This window comes from Chroicocephalus ridibundus, chromosome 2 (genome assembly GCF_963924245.1).
Source record: "Chroicocephalus ridibundus chromosome 2, bChrRid1.1, whole genome shotgun sequence".
NCBI lineage: Eukaryota > Metazoa > Chordata > Aves > Charadriiformes > Laridae > Chroicocephalus > Chroicocephalus ridibundus.
This window is the reverse complement of record NC_086285.1, coordinates 127072801-127090883: the sequence shown is the minus strand read 5'-3', so window position 1 is coordinate 127090883 and position 18083 is coordinate 127072801.

The window sequence follows — 18083 nt, the reverse complement described above, 5'->3', positions numbered from 1 at the left end:
CTGTGTTGGTGCCAGTGGATGGGGTTGTCTCAGTGCTGGCCCTGCTGTGGCTCTGGTGATTTCTTCCAGTGTTACTGATGTATAAGGTTGGGGTCTCAAACACTTTGCAAAGCCACATGGAAGAGACGTCAGCATTCAGACTTGTTTTTATGGTGGTTTGGCTCAGTGGCTAAGTTCTGCCAGGTTTACTGCAAACAACCATAATAGCCCAAACACGTTTGGCCTCATGATAAGCAGATCAGGAGATAAGACACGCTTTCTTGTAGCAAGGAGGTCGGCATAAAGCCTGAAGGTGTCCTCCAGGGCCATCAATCATCTCGCAGTCGTTATCCTCTTTTATAGCGATCAGAAACAGCACAGCTTGCAAATTTATCATAGCCTTATCCATTAGCAAATCTGTGCGTAAACAGTGTACATTAACCAACGATGTAGGGAGCTCTGCAGTACCTACTGAGACCTTCTCTTGCTCTTAGGAAGAGGAACAGTATAGGAGAGCTCGATGTAGGTAAAATTTCACAAATGTATATCGTGGGTCTTACATATAATCATTAAAGCATTACGCATAGAGTTATGAAAGGGTTGAGATACAGGGACCAGTATCTGCAAAGATAAATTGAAAGACAGTATTAAAATCTGATTACGGGCAACCAGAAGAGAGACAGTGTGATTCAGAGCATTAGCAAGTGGCACAGAATATGGCACATCTTGCTTCCAATTTCATCCTTGACTAATGATTGAAAGCTGTTGCCATCTTCATTTAAGCTGTTTGCCACCTTCATATAAGCTGTTTGGAGCTGTTGTCCTGTCTGATTTGCTAACAAGCAGGGAGACTGAATTACATGGCCCTTAAGGTGGGCCTTACAGGTCCACGTTAAAGTACCAGTATAGGGAAGCTTGTGCTGACACTGTATTTGCTAAACATGTGGAGCTTGAAAAAAAAAGAAAAGAAAAGCTTCAGTTTCCAGGGTGCCAGTCTGTATCCTAATCCCACACATAACGGAGAACCCCTAGATGTCTTACTGAAATCAATATGACAATTCCATATATGTGTGTGTGTGTGTGTATGTTTTATATGTATTCTTATATATGTGTGTGAAGTTCATAGATATTGGCCACAGCCTCGCTAAAATCTATGAAAAAACTTCCACTGATTTCAAAAGGAAACAGTATGAGCTGTAAGTACGAATTACTTTTTTACCTAGAAGGTGAAGCCCTTGTTTGTTAGAGCAGTTAATTCTGTTGTCGGAGTACCTAAGAAAGAGGAATAAATAAGACCAATAAATAATTACTAGAGGTAGCACAGTTAGCAGTCAAACAAGAATGCTATTCCTGATAATAAAATATAAATATAGAAAAATAATGTGGTTTAATACATGAAATAAAAACCTCATTTTATTAGACGATGTCTGAAGGTGACAGTCACAAATCAGAAAAGACATATATCTGAAACTTCTACCTTGCTTCGGGTTTGGGAAGAAATATCAGAAGAGAGCTCTGGAAGAAAACTAATTAAAGAAGAAAGTAGAACATAAATCAATTTTGTGATGGTTTGCAATGACAATGTAAACAAATGAGTTTTGTACCTCTGATGTGATAAGAATACAGAAAGTAGCTTAACGGTGAATCATACGTATTCAGCCAGTCTCTGTTGTCATGCCGATACCTCCGTGGGTAGCAGCTGTGGATAACACCAGCCCCCAAATAAACAAGCTGTAAGCCTAACTAGAGAGATTTTATCTTGTCTGTATTAAATGTCTCAGTTACAGCTTGAAGTCCAGGGCTCCGGGACGATGTGCATTATTTGATAGGGGCTCCCAGAAATACCACCTTGCCACCGTGCACGGTGAGCCCCAGGAGAGTGGGTGATGCTAAATACAGAATTGTGAAACTAAGCAAGAAACTACAGACCTCTTACTTTGAAATTAGTTTGTCAACAACATCTTAAATAAATCAGTTAAAAAATGTGTGTCTCTTTCTTTGGAAATGGAAATTATGGAAATTATGGAAATATTCTTTCCATATTTAGGCAAGGTGATTGTGGAAAATATAAGGATGTGTGGATGGTACCCTTTTGGATGATCGGAACCATTCCCTGTCAGGGCACTGGAGACAAAAGGAAATTAGCTGGCTGGGCTGTGGTTTCAGTTTGTGGCCATGAAGGAAACAAAATAGTGGTTGAAGAGATGAATTAAGAACAGGAGACAATATTTGTCCTAACGTGAGAGGCTCTGTAACTGAATGAAGTGATGGTTCATCGAGCAATCAACACACCAAGTCAGCAGTGACCGCCCCTGACCGGCTGCTTGTCATCGCTCAGAACACCAGAGCTGATGCAAACAGAAAACGTGTTTCTTCAAGCAGAGTCTGTGCTCCGAGAGCAAAAGGAAGTGCGTTGTGAGTGCCGCACTTCATCGTTTCACAATGAATTGCGTTAAAATTGGCTGTGGGTTTCACTTTTTCCAATGCTAGGCACAGCATAAAACTGATAATGTAACCATAAAGCTACACAAGACATCAGAAATAGGTTCTCTCCATGAGATATCAGAAATAGGTCCTCCCCATGAGACATCAGAAATAGGTCCTCTCTCTTGGCTCAGTCGCAGGCGTTCTGGGAAGACAGGTCTTGCAGGAAGTCCAGCACTACCAGAGCCAGGCGTTTCAGTCCAGCCTGCCTCGTGGAAGATGCTGTGGCAACAGTTCGACCGCAGCCTGACTGACTCCCTGCTGCCTGTTACAGCAATCAGTCCAAGCTTTCCACCCACCTGACATTTCCCCTGGGAGCACTGAACACTAAGACAGCAACAGCTACCACGTGAAGGGTTTGAAGTCTTCAGAGCAGGCATGGTGTTTGGGTGGAGGAAGGCTGGCTGGGGCTCCGAAGGTCATTCAGTTTGCACTTTGAATGTGAATCCGGTAGCATTAAGTGTTGGGGACTTTCGATGGCACCGTAGGTTCTGCAGAAGAACTGTGCCGGAATACGTGCTGATGACCTGTACAGTGGCTCTTAGTCCAGTCTAATCTGCATTTCAAAAATGGGTGGGTTTCTGTAGGACCATTAAAAGGACAGTCTAGGTAGCTCAGTACCTCCCCTTGCCACTTCAGCCCCCTCCGAGGAGCAGGAGCTGAAGGAAGTGCAATAGGACAGTGTTGACAAGGAAGAATGGTTAGTACAGAGAGAAGGAAGACAAAAAAACAGAGCTGGATGTGAAGATGGGCACATCCAGCTGCCCAGACCTTGCTCATCCCTGCCTCTCCTTTAGAGCCTCTTCTGACCACAGTAAGCTGCTGATGGCACCCATTCAGCATGTCGCTCGGGTGGCATTACATGTTAGTTTGCAGGTCGTCCTCTCCCAGAAGAAGGTTGGTAGTGTGAAGCCTGGGGCTAGGAGAGGGGTGGCTGCGCTGCAGCTGAACCCAGGCCACCACCAGTGAGACAGGCTGGACAGGGAGGTCCCAGCAGGCTCCCCTGTGATGCTTCACATGATGCTGCTCTCCTGAGCTTCGGGGCAGATGGTGGAAGAGGCCAGAGTGGAGGCTGGAAGGATCTGAGCAGAAGCACTCTCAATGCAGGTTAATACCAGCCTTGAAGGGGAGCAGCTTCTCCTGCCCGAGAGCTGGTCTCTTGGCTTCTGGGGCTGGGTTTGAGGGTACAGGAGGGTCCTGGTATAGTGACAAGCATGGGGGGATTTTCTGTTGACTGAGTAGTTGGGGCAGTGGGTGGAAAAAAGAGGAGCCATGGCACTTGTGCACGCAACAGGTGGCTTCAAAGGCATAAATAAGGGACTTCAAAGGAGAGGAAAGATCTGAGAAGAAAGCAGGACCTTTCACATAATGTGCAAGTGCTGTGGGATGCTCTGGGCAAGGTATCATTTGAATCAGGTATCAGATAAAGTGAGGGACATTTAAGAATCTGGGAAATGTCGGCTGTGCAATACCTGATAGAAAAGCCTGCAGACGACATCCTGCTAATCTTCAGGCACCCGTACGTAGGCGATGAGAGAACAGACTACCAAACTGATTTTTAAAATGAAAATAAATCCCACATGAGCAGACTATTCTGGAAACACCATCTTTATGGCATTTCAATAGATTTTGCAAGAATTCCTGTAGTGTCCAGGCCAGAATAAGAAGAGATGTAAAGCTAGACATCAGCCGCACAGCGTGGCAATTCGTGAATTTATTTTTCCTTCCAAAGCAGTTCTGTGCATACAGATGCTTCACTTCCAGCACTTAAAGAAAAACCCTAGTAAGTGATTTTTCACTGTGGCGTTCACTCATCTCCCTTGCTGTTGTCAGTGGGATTCGGGCTGTCCGTACCACAGCACGGGTAGCTCGTGCGACTCTGCAAGCAGGAGGTATTTTGCCAGTGGCTTTCAAACATCTTTGCTGATAGAGGCATAATATCGGGTGTTACTACAGTGACTGCAGGGAAATGATTACAGTTTCTGCTGCTTATCTGTTCCCAGTAGGATTCATTTACTTCAGCTTCTTTTACCTGCCAAGCCTTGGCCATGTTATTTTATTACCTCTCGCTTTCTTTTTTCCTCTAACACGTCTTCGTCCCCGCTCCTTAGCACAGTAAATCCTACTACTTATTAGTGACATTCTAAGTTGTAACCTCTGTTAGCTGTCCTGGGCTCCTTCCCAGGCTACTTTCGGCTTCAATCATTTTGGAAAAGCACTTGCAGGACATCTGTGCAGCTTTGAACTCGGTGTTCAGAAGCTAAAACCAAACAAAGATCTTACAGTGCACTGGGCTGTAACCTGCTGCCCTGAGAAACTGCTTCAGAACATCCCTTTGGGTTTGTTAGTAGAGTGCTTTTAAAGCAATTTTGACTTGAAATTTCCAAATGAATATTCTTGCAGGTTTACAGCGACATACATATTTTACTACTTATTTTATACCACAGCTGGTCAGAAAATAGGCTTTCATTTCTACCATTTACTTTTACTTTTATTTTCATTTTTTATCTTTTTTTTTCTCCTGATTTGGGGACAAACATTTTAAAAGTACAGTCTTTTGCTGAAAGGGAAGTCCATGATACATCATTTGAAAAACTCAAATAGACCAAAATGTTTTCAAAGCCAAATACGCTTCTGAACTCTCTAGCAGCCCAGATTAATAAAAAGCATGTCTAACAGTGTGTCCAAAACCAAAAAAGAAAAAAACAAGTTTGCTGGAATTTAGGAGACAAGAAAAATTTCTTCTAAAATCCTCTTGAATTTCCAAGAGAATGCTTTTGTCTTTTAGAACTTGCATTGCCTGAACAACATTGGAAACGTTCTTTCAAATCACCTCTATTTAAAATGTGAAGCAGTATGTAATGAGTGACTATAACTTCTTTTAAAATAGCTTTTTTATTTAAAAATAAAAATATTTCCTGGGCTTTACAGTTGCTTTTTATTAGGAATTAGATATAAGAGATGTTCTCTGCCAACAGATTTTTTTGTACAAAAGGGACTGTCCAGTATCGTCTAGTTATTGTATCTCCTTCCAAGGGAAACATATATTAGGTATTTTTCTGGAAAAAGTATTTCTTTGAGCTGGCAGAACCCTCGGCATCTGCTGAATATTGCTAAAATGTCACAAAATCCAAGAGAATGTAAAGCCTGTAACTGTTCAGTCTTCTTCTTTGTACGCTTCAGAAGATGCTGCAGGAAGTCTGTGAGAATTCTTGATTTTTGAGCTGAAAATGGAAGCGCAGTCTCACATGAGGCTTTCAGACTGCAGGAAACGAAAGTCCCAGTGCTATCCAGAAAACAAACAAAAGGACTGTCCACAGATAGATTGCCTTTCTTTACCAGTTGTTTTTTTTTTAAAGAATTTGGAAATTGTGTGTGTGTGTTTTGCATTTAGGATTGCCCTTTTTATGAGGAGTCTTTTTTTGCTTCTACATTTCTGAATTAAGGGCAAATTTCTTTGGTCACCTTCCTCTTTGGACGTGCATGTGCAATGCTTGCTTCTTTTTAATCATGTCAACCAGAGAAGTTAAACATGAATTTTAATATCTCTAATACAAAGTAGCTGCCTGCTCTTGATTGTATTGTATGCACAAATACCGTGTTGTGCATAGACCAAGAGACAAATAAAATCTCAGGTGCAGGTTACTTAAGCAGCTTCTTTGCAAAGTGAAATGAAAAGTTTGATCACAAAAATGGGTGATGCTAGGACAATCTCTTGTGCTCAGCCGTGTGATGATTTCATATTCACCTTGTCAATTTTCTAACTTGAAAATTATTCTTCCTTCGTGTGCTCATTTATTTTGGTGTTATTTTTATGTGTGAATTTAAATTCCAAATGATAACATGGTACATATATTCATGTATTCATAAATTATACAAACTAGTGCTAAAAAAGCTGTTATTGAATTGGCTTGTAATAACTACACAAATGTCATAGAAGCAATATAATTAACGAATTCTAGACCTCTGTAATAAAATGCGCATCACACGAGCAAAGCATGCCATATGCTATGCTTTTGGTTTGTCTTCACAGCATTTTGACCGCACTGGCATTCTGAAATGTTTGACTGCCAAGACTCAATGATAATTGCTGAAATATTTAATTCTTGACTGCTCGCTGAATATTGACTAATGTATACTTTCATGTACCGTGTCCTCAGCATGTTGTAAGGAGTTCCACTGCAGGATGCCTTGCCTGAAGCTGTTATTGGAAGTATTGCGTTCTGAGCACCTGGCTGTTCGTGAACAGTGTGATGCAGAAACCGCACTGGAGGGACCTTTGCTTATTGCTTATTACCACGATGGCGTTCTTATGGATCACAGTTGATTTCTGCATTAGCACAGGCTGGCTCTGCCACTCGGCAGCTAATCGCTTTATCAGCAGGATACCAGGTAAATACTTCTGGGGTAAATAAGATGATTAGTGCCTAAATTTGTAATCTAAATTCAGACACCACCTCCATACCGCAATATACAGAATGGATTTTCCATTTTTCTGTTCAGTGTTCCACTTATGCTTGATTCAGACACGGCTACTGTCAGCTGGAAGAATTAATTACTTAATTATTTTTACAATCATTTGATGTCAGAGTTGCAAGCAAAAGTATGAACCATTTTAAATAACCTTGTATATCAGCATAACAAATGGATTTCATATACAGTAATTAAATCATGCCTCACCGCTGTGTACAAGCAGAAAAGGCAAATACAGGTTTTAAGAACTGTGCAAAAGAAAAAGGTGACAGCATAGCTTTGGCAGAAGCAAGAGGAGTCTGGAGCCAACTTACTCAAAGAATGACCCAGACAGGAGATGTAATTCAGTCTGAGGATTCAGACTCAGCTCTCTGTGACCTAGAGTCCTGTTTGGTGCATCACATCTGTGGCTTAGAGCTTCGAGAAGGTTGGTTTTGAGCTGCAAGACAGTACCTGAGCTATAGCCATGTAAGATAAGAAAAGTAATAACATGGGCAAAGTGTAATTATTGAGGTGGTAATTGCTAGTAACTGAGGGAGAGAAAATAGCAAGGAAAAAAAATAGAGAATTGGAAGACAATGATGAGCATGTTAAGCATGCTTAGCTTAGTTGCATGTTAGTCCCAGCTATTTATCCATTGTGTTAGCCAATAAATAATTGCTGAGTACTCTTGAGCTATATATATACCACTTGTAAAATCTCTCTGAGTGATGAAACATGACCAAACCTGTAGAGTGAGAACTATTGTGGGTCTCTCTATAATCTGCTATGTGTATATGAGAGAGTCTGTCGTCCATCCAAGTGGCTGGATCGGTTAGAAAGCTGCCTGTGTTCTGTCTTCTGCCTTGTGATGCCTCGAGAGAGCAAAATAGACTTGTCTTTTACAGCATGAGCATATATCTTTACGACATACATATTTTCCCTTTGTAAATTGACGCCAGCTTAGAAACATGCCATGCTTCTCCATGAAATAACCTCTGGGTTTAAAATCCTGTAATTCTACTTTTCTGTAGAATTACAGGGACATTTTTATTTTTGCAGGTGAACCAAGTTCACATTGCACATGTTTGGCACGGTGCTACTAATCTGCATATATTTTGTATGTTTGATTCTTCTGTCAGTCTGCTTATCAGATATGTGATTGTATTGCTATTTCAGGACAAGGCATAGATAATCTAGCAATAATTAATTTTGTATGCATCTTCATCTCCGGTTATTAGAACTGACACGTCCATCATTTCTACAGTCTGCCCTAGGACCTGTTTTTATTTGAGCCTTTATCCCTTCTTTATCCATTCTTCTATTAATATATCTCAAGTAATTTAATATAGTATGCTTACAGTATATAGCCATCAAGAATAGATCATTTACTATATAATATTATATTATAGGTTCACTCAGTTTCAGCTGATATCTGTAAAAAGTAGACCAATGAATTTATATTACCTTAAACACAAAGATTCCTTTAATTCCAGGAAGGGGAATTGTATTCGTTAACAGAAAAGGGGTGTATCTAGAACAGGGCACAAACAACGTGTTTTTTCTTAAGAGATAATGTTAATGTTTTTTCATTCTCTGAGAGAGGCAATAGGCGATGCTATTCAGGAAGGCCATGCAAGCCTGGCCATTTTCTGCAGTCGTTTGCCGGTGTATTTCCATAGCATGCAGAAACATGTTAGAGTGTTAAAGGTACATTTCTGCCTGTCCTTTTTTTGCACCTCTTTAAGGACCAGTTATTCATGACTTTGTCTAATCCCTTTTCGAACCTATTGACACCCTCTGCCTTTATAAGCTTCTTGGTAGCAAATTCCAGAAGTCACTGTCTGCTGTGTAATCAAGTGTTTCCTTTTATCTTTATTTAAGGTCCCTTCCAACCTAAACCTAAACCTTTCCTGCTGCCTTCGTGACAGGATAAACCTCAACCACATTCCTCTCGGCCTTCTCCTCTGGAAACTGAGGACTCTCAGGTTTTTGTGCCTCCTCAAAAGATAGCTGTTTCATTCTCTTGTCATTTGAGTTGCCTTTCTCTATATCCTTTCTAACTTGACTATGCCCTTGTGAGATATGGCTATACAAACTACACAAATTACTCAAGCTTTGAGTGCATCGTATTTTTGTATGGTCACAAAATGACACCCTCTGTCTTGTTTTTTGATTGCCACTAAACAGTCAGGTAATGATTTCAAACAACCATCAACAATAATGCCAGGATCTCTGTTTTGCCTTGTGACTTAAACGTAACTTTCTTCAAAACGCACTTTGCAACTAATCACAAACAAACAGCTTTCAATCATTGTAATTTATCAGTAAAATGTGCTGTGAATTATTCAAGGAACTGGCTCTAAAACTGATTTTGAACTACTTCTATTGAAAATATTGACCACTTAATACAGGGAATAAATTAAATCAGTACAAGTGTTACCAGAAAGAAAAGTATCTCCCTAATAACATTTCAAAATTTAATTGACAGATAGGAATCTTAACACTGAAAATTCTAAGTTGTTAAGAGACTTATACAGGAGGCTGGTCTCTTAAGGATAAACATTGCCTAAACTTCAAGACAACAGGGTGCAAAGCGAAGGTCTCCTTGCACCTCCAGGTGGGAGTACCAGGATAAACACAGGCTCAGGAGTATCAGGATAAACACCAGAGAGCTGTGCCTCAAAGACAAGCCCTTCCTTTATAATCTTACTGCTAAGATGAAACTGCATTAAAAGTAGAGGAGGCAGATATACATAACTCGTCATATCCTATCTTGGCAATGAGATCTGACTTTAACTTGATTTTCTTACTCTGTGTTTATCTTAACCAGTCTAACATTACACCCTGTAGTCAGTGCTGCCAGCGGTGAGAGGTCCACCATTTCTACAGTTCTTGCTTACAGCCTTTGGTTTTCTCTACTTTAACATTGCCTCGTGGCCTAACTTGGATAGAAACTTAGAATATAATGTGTAATTTGGACTACTAAAAGGTCTATTACTATTATTACTTCCCGCCTGCTGCTTTCTCTGAGAATGCCTTCCACTTTCTCTCTGGATCAGGTGCAGAACTTTTTGTGTTTATCTGGTACTTGGCATAACTGGGTTCTCAGTCCTGTCCTTTTAGATACTGTTTAGGTGTTACACTGGGGTAAAACAGACTCTGAAGAAGACAGAAAAGAAGGAGAGGTAGCATAGAACACACCACTGGCAAATAGCATCAGGCATAAGTGGTGAAGCTGCTGGGAAGGGATCAGGTGAGATTTCACCTTGCTTTCAAGAAAAATATTCTAACCAAATATAGACCAAGATGCCCCAATATCTGCCCCGAGATTTACAGCCAGATTGATAACAAAAATCTGCTAGCAACATACAGGTCGAAGGGAATGTTGCAGCCGGTTGCAATACATGGGTTATCACCAGAGAGGCTGAGATAAAACACAAGGAAGGGTGAGGAATTTAATTTCATCTGCTTAAAGTATATGACCTTTTGATCCAGATTAAATAAAGAAAAAAAACCCCACATGTAGAGTTAAACAGGAAGGAGATTTATTTAAGTTAAGGGACAATATTGGCACAAGATAAAATACATGTAAACTGCAAACCGTATCTGAAAACCAAGTTCTGGAATAATGTCTTAAATAGAGTCCTAAGTGTGAAAAACCTAAAGGGTTTTAAAACTGAGTTTAAAAGATTTTCAGAAAGATTATATAGAAGATCCTCAAAGAGAAAATTAAGTTCATGTGTTACTACCTCCAAAAGAGCAAGCTTTATTTACATTTGTGTAACAGAACGCAAACATTATATTGATCTCATGTGTCGGCTTCTGCCTTGTCTTTGGAGCAGGGCAGGAGGCTCTTCTCCCCTTTTCCTAATCTTTCGCCCTCTTCCTCCCCGCCCCAACCCTGGGCTTGCAGGACAAAATCTCTTTGTGTTTCTATTGACATTACAACTGCCGAGGTGTGTTTGTGGTGTACACTGCTTATATGCTCAGCATTAATCTGGTTTGCCAGAATTGCAGTCAACAGAGAATTTTTCCCTAAGTCAGTTTTTCAGGGACAACAGGTTTTTCCCACCATCTGGGAGTTTTCTTCAACAAATTCCTTCTTGTTGCAGATAACTCTGTCATTGACAACTCCCTTAATCTGTCCTGTTCTTGTCCTGTGACACTTAATTGCTATGGCTCTTGACCTCTTATTAAAATTCTTAAGCTCGGTGACGTGGAAGTGTCACGTGTTGTTGCAAGTGGAGTAGATGCTCTGTGGGCTTTTTCGGTAGCCATCTGCCTGTACCTGAGATTTATGCAGAATGGATTTGCCCCCTTTACTCTTTTCAGTTCTATGTTTATGTATTAAAAATGGGAGTTGAATAGCTTGTTCCTATTAGGGTTTTTCTTCGCACTGAAGGCTTGTTTATTTTCCTGGAAAGCAGAAGTTTCATCTCTGCTGAACACAGCAGAAATGAAACAGAAAGACAACAATATTTATCCCACCTAATTTTACATGTTTAGATTTGTTTGATCCAGCTCTCCTTGATAAGAGAGACTGAGGAAACTTAACCATTGGGAAGGTTTCAGAAAAAGATGTTGCAACAAAGCAAGTTTGATTTGGACACAGAGACTACCTTTTGGACATCTTGCTTTTCTCAAGAAGGATGTCACCTAGTGAACCAACCGTGGTTGGTTACTGACTCATCTCCTGCTTGAATTAGCTACCAGAATCCAAAAGGCTGTCCACTACTGTTCTGAATCCCTCAGAAGATTCGGACAATCAAAAGGGAGATATCTGAAAACAGAATTAGAAGAAGAGCAGTTAATTCAGTGGGTAGTCAGAAACAGATACATTTTAAAAGGAGTAAGAGAAGGAGAGATGAAGTTACAGTATTTTACTGTTATACATATTTGATCCCTATAGTTTTTAAACTCTTCAATACAGATAAAATTCTGGTGGCTTTACAATAAACTTTATGCAGTTTGGCTAAAATTCAGAGTTTGAATAGAGAATGTTACAATGCTAAGGTTTGGGCTGGATATCAGAGAGATATCCACTCTGGACTAGCTGCAAATTTTTTCTCTTGTCTGAATAAGATTGGATGGGATAAAAGCATTGCATCAGAAACATTACTCCTCTTGCCTGAGTAAAGAAAATCCCTAGCTGTACCTCAGGGTCTTTGTTCTCCCTAGAGAGGGTGACCATAGGTCCTCCACGGACAGGAGACATTGGACTCTGAAGCAGTTCTGAGGAATCAGGCAGCCTCAAGTCTCTTGCAGTTTCTCTACAGGCCAAGGAAAAATATAAAAGGAAAACCACCGAGGAAGCATAACTCAGCTTACGTATATTCTTTGAGCAGAAAAAATTATCAACCAGATCAAACTTTTTGCCAAACGTTAAAAATCCCATTTTTTTAAAAAGAAAAGGATTGCTTGTTGCTTTTTTCTGTTTGGGTTTATTTGTTCAAAACTCTGATGTGGTTTGTTCATATGGCAAATGAAGTGTCTCTTATTTGTACTCCTGAGTAAGTTGTCTGTGTTTGGTTTTACCAAGCAATTAATTTTAAATGCTATTTACTGAGAAGAAAAAAGACAATAAAAAATACTTACCACTAAATTCATTACCATTACATTACAAGGAAGAGAGAATTTACAAATCAAAACAATGTTCTTCAAGCAGGAAAGGAAAAGAAAGTGGAGCTGTGTACAAAACCTCACATTGCACCATTATTGAAATTATGATTACGGAATTTAAAAGATAATTTCAGTAGATATTAATCTTATTCCTGATCATAATTTCTGAAGAAAAATAATAGTGAGAAGTGTGGTTGTGAATTTATAGAAGATTTAAAAAAAAAACCCCAAACAGTTCTGGACTTGCATTTCATCAAAAGCAGTTAAAAATGCAATCCAGATTTAGCTCGTGAAAACTGAGGGAACTGTGTTCACACTTCTGGTAACAAATCACATGTTGTAGAAGAAATGTCCATGCAAAATGTGACCATTCATTTGGTTTCTCTTCTACTGATATATCAAGATCAGTCCATCAGTTGCTCTTTATCAAGAACCTTGCTTGAGAAACTGCCATGATCTCAGGATGACCAAAAAAATCCAAACTCAAAACTCTTTTAAGCAATTACAAATGAAATGTAATCTTATAGCCTTCCACAAAATATATTTGGAGATCTATACACTTTGAGATGCCACTCTTGAGATGCCACTGACCTTCTGCAGTAACTATTACTTTCTAGGAATGCAAGGACTCAGACAAGTGTCTTGTCACTTAGCGGAGCTGCATGAAGGTCCACGAAGGCTGCAAGAACACTCAAGAGCTGAATACTATCTCTCTGAAATAACTTAGGAAAAACACACAGTTACAAAATGCAAAGAAGACTTAAAAAAAGTCCCCAGACCCAGAAATCAGTAAGATACATTTTGGAGAAGAGAAGGAGGCAAAACAACCCTATGTATTAGTATTATGGCTACACAATTAATCAGGAAATTACAGATATATTTAAATTCATTTGTCAGAAAAATCTGTGAACCCATCATCAAAGTGGTGGTCAAAGAGCAACTTTAAAAATGCACTTTTACAAATTCAAGCCTAGATATGGGCTTGAATCCCACAGGGAATTCCTATGGGATTCAAGGGAGGATTTTGCCAGCCAAGGTCCTAAGATTGTCTGAAGAACTACAAACGCTTTCTTGCAAGCAAGAAAATACGTAGGATAAGAAATACATTAATAGGGAAACACTCCCAGTTAATGGGTTCTAGTGGCAGACCCTAAGTATTTCAGGGGAAAGTCATGGGATTGAATCCTGATTCCTCCGGACTGCAGAGCCGCCCGCTTTCTTAAAATGACTTTGAGTCAGAGATAATCAGAGATGGCTGAACTTCCTTTAGAGCAGGAACGGACAAGATGACCTCTCAGGTCTCTGCACTGCATTTTTATAATTTTACACTATATCTCAGATTTTTTTTACAGGAATTCCACTGAATTTTATGTGAATCTGCTTAGAATTTGGATATGGTGTGATAATTGGGAGGATGATAATAGGGTGGATATTCTGAGATCAGGACACTATGAGTCTCAGCAGCCAATGCTTTTGAACATTTCAGACCACTGTTGCTATTTTGTTCAAAATCTTGACCATCCTTTTGTGGCCATATGGCGTACAACATCAGAGATGAAAAAGACATTTTACCCTCCAACCCATGGATTTCTTTTCATAACCAATTGGGAAAAGTGCCAATTACCATCATATGCATGATTTTTAGAAGTGCCTGAGGACTTCTTTAAGCTTTATTGCAGTAATAGTAACACGTCAATAGAACAGGAGTTTCTAACCTACCAGACGTCCAATTGTTGTATTGTAATGAATTCTGTCCGAAACTGCCTCTAACCTCCCTCAAAGTCTCCATTTATGCTGAGCGTAACCATTTCACTAGCTTTCTTCAGCTTTAAACGTAAGGCAGGCTACTTTTTCTGAATCTGGTGCCAGACGTTTAACTCTAAGCAATTAAAATGTCCCTTTTAAGTCATGAGGAGTAATTCTGTGTCAGATGAGGAAAAGAAAATCTTCATTAACAAATGGAAGGAGTGGAATATCTTCATATTCCAAGTAAACTTGTATTAAAATACATCTAGTCCCACGGAATTTCGACAGATTATTTCAACAGGCAGGGAAATACATCTGTAATGCACATAAAACACTTAGGACATCTTAATCTGGTTTCGTAGAGTTTACAAGTCATTTATACAAACAAGCACTAAATAGAAAGGACGTTAAGATTTGCTAATGTAAGTCACAAATTGCCAATCTTGGGCTCACTACTGCAACATTAGCTGATCTCTTTAGTAGAGGAACGTAGTATAATTTTCCTGTCATAAGACACACGTATTAGTTGGTGCAAGTGGGTGCAGACGCACGAAGGCCCTAAAGGTGCTAAAAATCCTTCTGTTTTTAACATCACTGTACTGTTGTTATTCTAAAACTTATTATTAAATAGTTTTTTTTATGAAACTATTTTTTGGAAAAGAACAAAAACCAGAAGCTCAGTCTGTATCTAGACATATGTAAAATATATAAAGGAAATGAAATATATTGATGCCGAAAGGCTCTATACAATGTCAACTATTACACAATATTATTTACAGGCACTGCTCTACCCAGGATGATTAATAAGGTTATTTCCACATCTGGGCGGTGTTAATGGAAGAGTTAATTATTTATTATAACTTTGATTAAACTGTTTACGAAGTATGACTTTAATATCAGCTCTACAACTCATAGTGTCTAGGTAAATGGCATTCCTATTGGTTTCAAAGATGGTCTTGACCCACAGATGTGAAATCAATTAGTGGTTTGTTCTCTCACTTTTACTTTAATGATCCTGGTAAGTTCTGACCAGGATACGAAAGGAACTTGAATCTCGAAGAAGTCCATGACTTTACAGCTTCTCATAATGGCCACACTTGTGATGGTCAGGAGATGCTTTTTCACTGAGCCATCATCACATGGAGGCACGCCACTGAGGCAAGAAATCTGAGAAAATAAAAGTCTACTCAAATCTTTTTTTTTTTTCTTATCTGCTACTTTGAGCTGCACATTTGGAAGAACTGTCTTGTTGGGTGAATGATTCAGACAAAGACGCTGTTCTGATAATGCTACAGGGTATAGGAGACAAGTCTTTTGTTAGGGGTCTTTGGACTATATTGCTCTAAAGCAGAACTTCTGAAACTCCTGTTAACTGAGTAGGCTACCGAGCGTTCTACCTATAGCTCATGATGTTGTAGATGTAGCTCATGATGTTGTACCTTAAAATATATACCTTAAGAATATAAAGAAAATTAATAAGAACAAAAGAAAATGAAAAGAACATAAGAAAATGTATTTTTAGTATATTTTTCCTGATTCAGGGAATTAAAAAGGACATCTTTTTTTCAGGTACTCTTTGATTCATTAATTCAACTACGTGTTCTCAAATATAAACGATAAAAATTTCAGTAGCTTCCCACCTGAGGATGACAGGAGTAAGGACATCCTTCCAGGAGCAATGGTATTTTGTTTGCAATTTCAGTTGTTAGGTTCAGAGTTATGTGGACAACCAGTACCCTTGATGGCTGGAAACAAGAATGATATCAGCTGTGGGGCTGAGTCACGGAGCAGACAGGCAGTCCTAAGGCCTAGGGCAGCAGCTGAAAGAGGACATTAATTCAAGATGAAATCTATAATACCGTGACTAAATCATCAGGGAGTGCACTCTTTAGGACTCATCTTTTACCTAACAATTACAGGTAATAACAGAGCATTTAAAAGCATATAGGTATTTTTTATAAGCTTCCACCAGAATTATTTCGCTCCTTAAGGATGAACAAACTTTTCCTTGTCTGTCGAAGATCAGTAAGCTAGGACTGTTTCTGACATGAGACAGTCCTGAGCCTCTCTCCTGTATCAAAGCTGCTACCGTGTTAAAAACTAGCCAGACTATGCCAACTGTTAGGTATTCTCAGCAGCAAAGTGCGTGCTATCCATGTGCCCGTTTGCACGCTGGTGTGCTGGTCTTCAGACCTCCAAGAGTTTTCAGTCTTACAGAGTACGTAGATCGTGATCCCTCCTGCTCCCTTCATGCCCACTGCGTGAGTTTGTGGGATGGAAAATATCTGGCATCAGCCAGGCTCTCTCCTGATGCCAAAACCCCAGAATCTATATTCTTAGTAGATTCCGGAATGAAAGGAAGAATGGCAAGAAGTAAATATCCATAAAGGCAATACATTTCAAAGGACTGCAGCTGGGGGAAATCACTTTCTTTTTTACTTCCAAGTGGCTGTTTATATGCGTATTAACTTCATGAGAGACCTTCAGGAGCTGTTCACACTTACTAAGTGATGGGTTTCATAATCCCCGAGGCAAATAAGAAATGTGGAAGCCTTTATCACCAGTGGACGTCCTTCCGCAGGGCTCAGTAGTGGCAGGGTGGTCGGAAGCAGTATGGATGCAATTACAGATGGGACATGGGCAATGTGAGAAAGGCGGTACACCTCCTCAGTACGCTGAGACCACAGATGCAGCTTGAACTCTGGTGGTGTGGGCTGTGATGACAGAGGACACTTACATCCGCCTTAGCAGTGTCATAACAAGCCTGGATGCAATCTGCTCCTTAGTTACGCTTTCTCAATGCGGAGGTGACTGTACCTCTGGATTTCTTGGCTGCTAATGTGATCAGCTTCCCAGGCCATCTGAAAAAAATAGTGTTGAGGAGGTAAAAAGAGATGGCTTTCTGCATATCTGCAGCATACATCTCCGCCTCAGACTTGCAAGGTTTAGAAAAGAGCAGAGATTTAATTATTTAATTATTTAAAATTTAATTTTTTAATTATTTAAATTTAATTATTTAAATTTAAATTTAAAATTTAATTATTTAAAATTTAATTCTCTGATCAAATTTTAACATCTGGGAAAAATTTGTCTCAGAAGTACCGAACCAAAAAAGAATACTACATTTGAAGAAGCAGTCATGCTGGTCTTGATCTCTTCAAACCTCATGGCAGCTGTTATCATCTAGGAAAACATCTTCCTGAATAGGCTCTTTCTGGTGGTGCCCGGGGACAGGACAAGAGGTAATGGGCACAAACTTGAGCATAGGAAGTTCCACCTAAACGTGAGAAGGAACTTCTTTACTTTGAGGGTGACAGAGCACTGGCACAGGCTGCCCAGAGAGGTGGTGGAGTCTCCGTCTCTGGAGACATTCAAAACCCGTCTGGACGCGTTCCTGTGCAACCTGCTGTAGGTGACCCTGCTCTGGCATGAGGGTTGGACTAGATGATCTCCAGAGGTCCCTTCCAACACTACCATTCTGTGATTCTGTAATATATTGAATGATGAATATATTTCCAGGGCTCAAAAGGTGGATCCAGGAAGGCTGTGAATACTGACATCAGGCCTTGCCAAGTGACAGTCTTTTACAGATGGGAACAAGTTGGCTAATCCCTTAAAAAAGTTGTGTGTAATTAGATATGAAAATATTGACATATATATATTTGTGGAAATATTGAAAAATAGAAATGCCATACAGTGGCCCGAGTTAACTACCAGATGAGCTACCAGATGATATAGTTCTTGACTGACCTAAAAAAATGGTAGACTCCTTCAATTCTAACCGAGAGTTCAGGATGATT